Consider the following 6,514-nt stretch of genomic DNA (forward strand, 5'->3'; position numbering starts at 1 on the left):
GACTTGAAGATCGAGTGGTGCTTTGTGGCAAAAGGTGCCCTGTTCTGAACTGGCGGCATCGTTTTCTTGTTCTTGGCATCTATTTAGGTTGGTTGGTTGGTTGGATGGTTGGTTCCTTGGGGGAATAGCTCAACCCACTACGGGGGATCGGCCACGAAGCGTGCGGCAGTAGACTTTGTGAAAAAATAAAATAAAAGGAATATGCGAAAAAGATAATTTATAGAAAGAGAAAAATATTTGGGCAATTTTGAATTTTTTTTATCCTTTTTTTAATGAAATGTTAATTAAACGATTGGTAAATAATAGAATTAAATAAATACGCAATTACAGAAATATAAATAAGGGAATGAAATGATATATTTCTATTGATAATATTAACATGGCAGTCTCTTTGTTTCTTTATTATAAATGAATATGGCATCATATCTGCCCCTGTTGCATTGCCCTAGTGCCGATGCCCCCAGGGAGAGTAATGCCGATGTGGAAAGCTCAAGGCGAAGTTTTTGAAAAGGAGGTTTTAGAAATCTTTGCCTTATGTTTTGGTATCTTCGACATTCTGTGAAGTAGTGCTCTATTGTTTCTGCTTGACTACAATAATTACAGTTAGGGGAAGGAGCGAAACCAAGCCTGTGTAAATAAAAAATTAGTGACGGTACTCTGCATCGCAGTCTAGTTAACGTTACTTCCAGTTGCCTTGTACTACACCATGTGCTATTCCACGAAAACCTAAGGTGCTGAAAACATGTATTGTTTAGGACAGAAGATTTAGTACATTCCTCTTGCAGACAAAAATTTCGGAATCGTGCGATCGTGTTATTGGAAGACGGCCTCAGAACATTTATGACCGGTCCTTTAAGGGATGCTTCCGCCAGAGTGTCTGCCGCTTCATTTAATATCAGTCCTGCGTGGCCTGGTACCCAACCAGCCGCACGTGCCGTACGTGATTGGGCATATATGAGTAAAGTTCTGTTAGGCAGCTCGACGGCTGTGGCACTGTTAATGCCGTACATACAGACAAGGAATCCGTTAATATAACTGCTGAAGAGATATGTGCTGGGAGTTTCCGCAAAGCAAGATAATTGCGATTAATTCTGCCTGGAATATTGGTGTGAAGTCGGGCAAACGAAGGGAATATGACCAATTTAGTGCTGCTGAATAAATTCCCACCCCTGCCTTCTCATCAGTAACAGAAGCATCTGTGGCTATTACTACGTCCGTACGTTTTTAAGGTGGTCTTCCAACAACCCATTTAAATATCTAATGGGCAATAACTTAGCATTTTTTGTAAATATGTCGTCATATTCTATTACTGCTGTGTGTTTGAGTGCGTTTGGGTAGATTATCTCACTAAATGTCACTTGTAATGGCTCCAGGAGCTTTTGCACAAAAATTATTTGAGGGCGATGTAGTCGGGACCATTCACGTTCAAAAATGTGGACGGCTCTCTAAGAAATACATATTGGGAGCGTCTGTGTTGGGAAGCATATATTTTTAGGGCCCTAAAGAGTGCTTCAGCTCTTCATCTTCTTCTGAGCTCGTTTTATGGCATGCCGTTTCGGATCACTTCTTCTTATTCAAGGAATAGATCGGTGTCCAACATCTTCATTTTATATATCTTTTATGTCAAATATACCGTCTTCGAGCGCAAGAACGACATAATACTGTAGCGCTAAACTCGAAAAGAAACACTAAGAGGCAAAAAGAATCAGTAAATTTGGCCTCTTACTTTTTATACTCGAGTCTTGCCCTACAACATCATGTCGTTCAGTAAGTGCCAACTCGCCCTAAAAAACTAATTGCGGAACATAAACACGGTAGCAAAACAACGAGGACACAAATAGAACAGATTGGATTAAAATACGTTAGTTGTTTTGGTCATGATTGTTGGCGCAGCGATGGTTTGATGAATGAGGTTCAGTTTGATTGAAACAGATGAAAGATTTGGCTTATTTTTTATTAGAAACTGCATTTTTGAATTCACGTTACCATCAGGAATTGCCCCACTTTAATTCCAACTGTTTTAGAAGTAAAATATATTTAGGCGCACTTTACGCTCCCGCGAAATTTAGCACAGTTTCAGTTTCTGCATTTGGCTCGTTTTGAAAAAAATAAACGCCACATATATGGTAGCAATATTGCAGCAATTTCATTATTCCGCTTCGAACAGCTTACACAAACGGATTTACTTAATACTTAAGCCAAATTTGGTATTGAAATTCGAAAAGATATTTTCAGATGAAGTTTTCTGACAAACGTCACTCAGGCGAAATTCTGCGAAATTCCAAAGACTCGTACGTGAAAAAATTTTTTTCTGTTCAAATATTCTACCCATTTACTTTTTTTGGACGGCACCAAATCAGCACGACCTTTTTCGGATACATTTAGGATGGTCACTAAATGACGGCAGCATGCGCGTGGATTTACACATGTGTAAGAAAGCTATCGACCACTGAATGCATTGTTCCGTACATCGGTGAGGCGTGCAACCACGACAAAATTAAACCAGGGTCAGCTTTAGGGCAGCCAGATGTTTCAACATAGATTTAGACCATACGCTCAGAGATAAACCCGTCTGTACCCAAAATTGCAATGCAAATAGAGATTTTTTACTAATTTATTTGAGCGAAAACTTCGTTAAAATGGGTATCGTGTCAAGTTAGTATCGGTATTTTGGGTTAATGGCAACGTTGAACTCAATGAGTACCTGCCTGGGAATGGAAATTAATTCGATAAATAGGGAACTTCGTAACACTGGGTTCCATTAAATCTATTAGCTCGAGAAAATCTATTAGCTCGAGAAAAGTTCATACCCTACGGTGCTGATGGCGTAACGTACCTGCTCAATGATTAATACCAGCTATTGGTATACGTGAGAAGCTAAGCCTGCATATCGAAACCACATAAAGCTATTGCTGCAGGTGCAGTCGCAGGTAATATATGCAAATGCGTCGGCCCTTTTATGCGGACTCAACAAACATAGCATTCCTGTGCCCATATGTTACGTAAGAGGAATCGCTATCAAGAAATGAACGTATGAAACGTCCTTGGTGGTGCTGGGTTTCGAACCAGGGGCCCCACGCTCTGAGGGCAACCACTGGTTTCGCTGGTCTCAGCACTGGTCTCACCCACTGGTCTCAGCAACCATGCTTACCGAACGAGAATGTATCGAAACCAAGCGAATGCACCCTACCGATGTTAAAAAAAAACAAATGCAAAGAAAAAAACTCACCGGTTCTCTTACGTATTCGCCTATGACGACTCGAAGGTGAAAGCCATCTCTGTCTTTTTTTTTCCTTCTCACTCGATACACTGATCGCTGATATATTGATAGCCGATGTATCCTCAGTCGATGCAGGGAACTCGTACTTTCAAACGTTACACGTTTTTCCTCTTTGTTACTGATCAATATGAAGCGTTCTTTGCCTCTTCCTTTAAATTTCCTGGCCCTGCTGCTGTGATCTAGCCGCACGGGACGCTAAGCCTCTTGGAACACCGTTAGATCTTCCCCGCGCATCCGCTGCATTGATGGCATCAGCCGTACGCGGTTAAAGGTAAACAAACACGGCACTCTTGCCATGTCATCCTCTCACCAACTGTGCGAAAATGCGGAAGGGGGTAATTAACACGCCGTGTCGGAAGGCATTGCTCCAAAAAAGGGAATTCAGCGCCGAGGCAAACAAGGCCAGAAAGAAGCGTTGCACGGAGCCGGCGAGTCCACGCTACATAGCAAACTAGGCGCAGGCAACAATTGTAAGCTGGCTTGGAGAGGTGAGGAAAGGCAACGACGCGTGGCGGCTATGAAAGTTGAGGAGCTTCGCGTACCCTACAACAGGAATCTAAAAGAGCATCAACAATGCGTGGTAGCCATCGGAGACGCAACGCTACTGGCCAGAGGCGAAAAGCAGAACAACAACGCCTCCTTCCAACGCCTCCTTCCGCATTACGCCTTGTTTGAAGGCGTAGACAAGTATTTTGGAGGTACTTTGTCTGGAACGAATTCAGAACGGTGTGGCCGTTCGCCCATAGTGAGAGCAGTACACTCAATCGCGTGATGCCCTTATCTGTTCCTAATCTTCGTTGCCCCACTTCGATCAGCGTTGAGAAAACACTGTATTTCCTCCGCAGAAATGTTTTCAATTTTTTCGCCCCACGGTGCCATAAAGGAGACATGGTATGAGTTCCTCGTCATGGTTGCTGGATACTTCTTTACGCCTTAAGGGGGGGGGGGGGCTGGCAGAGAGAGTACAAGGTGGGGGGGCGATAGCGGTAAACAAAGAATCCACTCCATTGCGTAATGTCTTTACTCGTTCCTTATCTTCTTTCCGCGCTTACATTCGATGAACATTGAGGAACCGGCAGTGTTTCCTCAGCGGCAATATTTCCAACTGTTTGGAGCCACTGCGTCATTAAGGATATATGGCGCAGATTCCTCCTTATGGGAGGCTGCAGTCTCCCTTATACTTAAGCAGGGTGTGTGGCGCAAAGGTTGGTGATGGTGATAAACAAGGGGTCTACTCGATTGCGTGATGCCCTTATGCGTTCCTTATCTTTCTTTCCGCACTTACACTCGATCAGCATTCAGGAAACAGTGTACTCCGCAGCGATATCCCTATTTGTTTCGCCACGCGGCGCCATTAAAGGGACACTAAAGACTCGTTGCGCAATTCGCATTATGTGATGCCAGGTCGTTATTTTACTCTTCTGCCAAGCTGTTACATATGTTAACACGATTCCTTGCCCGACATGACACCAGTATAGAGTATATTTGCGAAGTAGTTTCAAGCATCAGCGTGGCTCTGTGGCAAAATACTTGACTAGAGGGCGTGGGTTCAAATCTCATCCGATCCTTGAAATTTGTTTCTCATTTCACGCGATAGCGGTGACCGACACCGGCGGCGGCTGGGGTGGCGGAAAACCATTGCGCCGAAATTGGCTATTGTGATCTCATAACAGCTTACGCTGTAACAAACTTCAGCGCCGAGAATGCCCTCTCCACCCTGGCCTGCGTGAGAGGCACGCAAAGCTCTACTTGCTTTAATACAAACATCTCTGGTTCGCACTGTAATTTCTGCCTGAGACACGCGCTAATACTGCACCTTTAGATATGTTTAATTGCTCACGTTCCATGGCATCAGTTGTCTGCATTGCCAAGTTTTCTCATCAACCGAAAAACGATTTTAAAAACTTCGGTTTCACTACGGAAAGAAATAACAGATAAAGTTTCGGTTACATTTTCTTTCCAGTCAAAAATATCGGTTTTTTTTTTCGTTTTTTGTTTTTTGTTTTTGTTTCGTTCCGACACACTGGAGGTGATTTCTGAAGTGACTAACAGGAAATTGAAATCTGACACACACATCTCGTACAGAGTGCAATGCATTCGGGCCTGTGACAACCACTGCGCTCTGGCGTCCATGAAGATTGTGCAAGAGAGCGGGCGGCACGTAAATGTTAGACCCACTTTATTAGTAAGCGTTCAACATCAGGGAAACAGCAGGGAGAATTACGCAGCTGCGGAGAGAATAGCTAATCAGTAAAATAACATACCTTTTAAATGCGAAGCATTTGTTAGCGAACTTCTGCGACTTTGAGCGCATCTATCTATCTATCTATCTATCTATCTATCTATCTATCTATCTATCTATCTATCTATCTATCTATCTATCTATCTATCTATCTATCTATCTATCTATATATCTATCTATCTATCTATCTATCTATCTATCTATCTATATCTATTCTATCATCTATCTATCTATCTAGCCGCCTACGACTTGGTGCTCTCCTGGCCGTTCGTTAATCGAATGTATACCAAAATGGTGTGTCATAACGTGGCCTTATCACGAACATAAATGACAGGTCATATCATGAAACTCATCACACGCATGTCGCAAAAGCATGATTTACATTCCACGGCCTTTGGGCTCTTGCGGTCGTTCCGTTAATTTCATATATACCAAAATTCGTGCGGCGTGACAAGAGTTCATGAAAAACATAATACATGTCCTAACATGCAAATCTTGACGCGCATGTCATGTGCAGCATGGTTTACATGACATGGTCTCGGGGCGCGCGCGGCCGTTTAAATGAAATGGATATATACGAAAACTGGTATGACGAGACATTTCTGTATGACAAACATAACTGACACGTGGTAACATGAAAATCACGACATGCATGTCATGTACGACATGATTTACCTACCACGCTTATGGCGCACTCGCGGCAATTTCGCTAGATTAATATACACCAAAATGGTATTGTGGATGTGACTGTATGAAGAACATTAGTAACAGGTGATAGCATGAAAACATGATATCCATGACATGTATGTCATGCTTTAGATGCCACGCTCATGGTGCATCCGTCTGGGGTACTATGCAGGATGGCCCGAGCTGGACCACACTCGGGATCTTTCCGAGGTCTGGCGACACCCCATTTTGAAGAGCTAACAGTACGGGAAGGTGAAGTCCATCCCTCAGCGCGCGCTGCGTTCCATTGGTTACGATGGAACGCG

Source organism: Rhipicephalus sanguineus, chromosome 9, assembly GCF_013339695.2.
Source record: "Rhipicephalus sanguineus isolate Rsan-2018 chromosome 9, BIME_Rsan_1.4, whole genome shotgun sequence".
Classification (NCBI taxonomy): domain Eukaryota; kingdom Metazoa; phylum Arthropoda; class Arachnida; order Ixodida; family Ixodidae; genus Rhipicephalus; species Rhipicephalus sanguineus.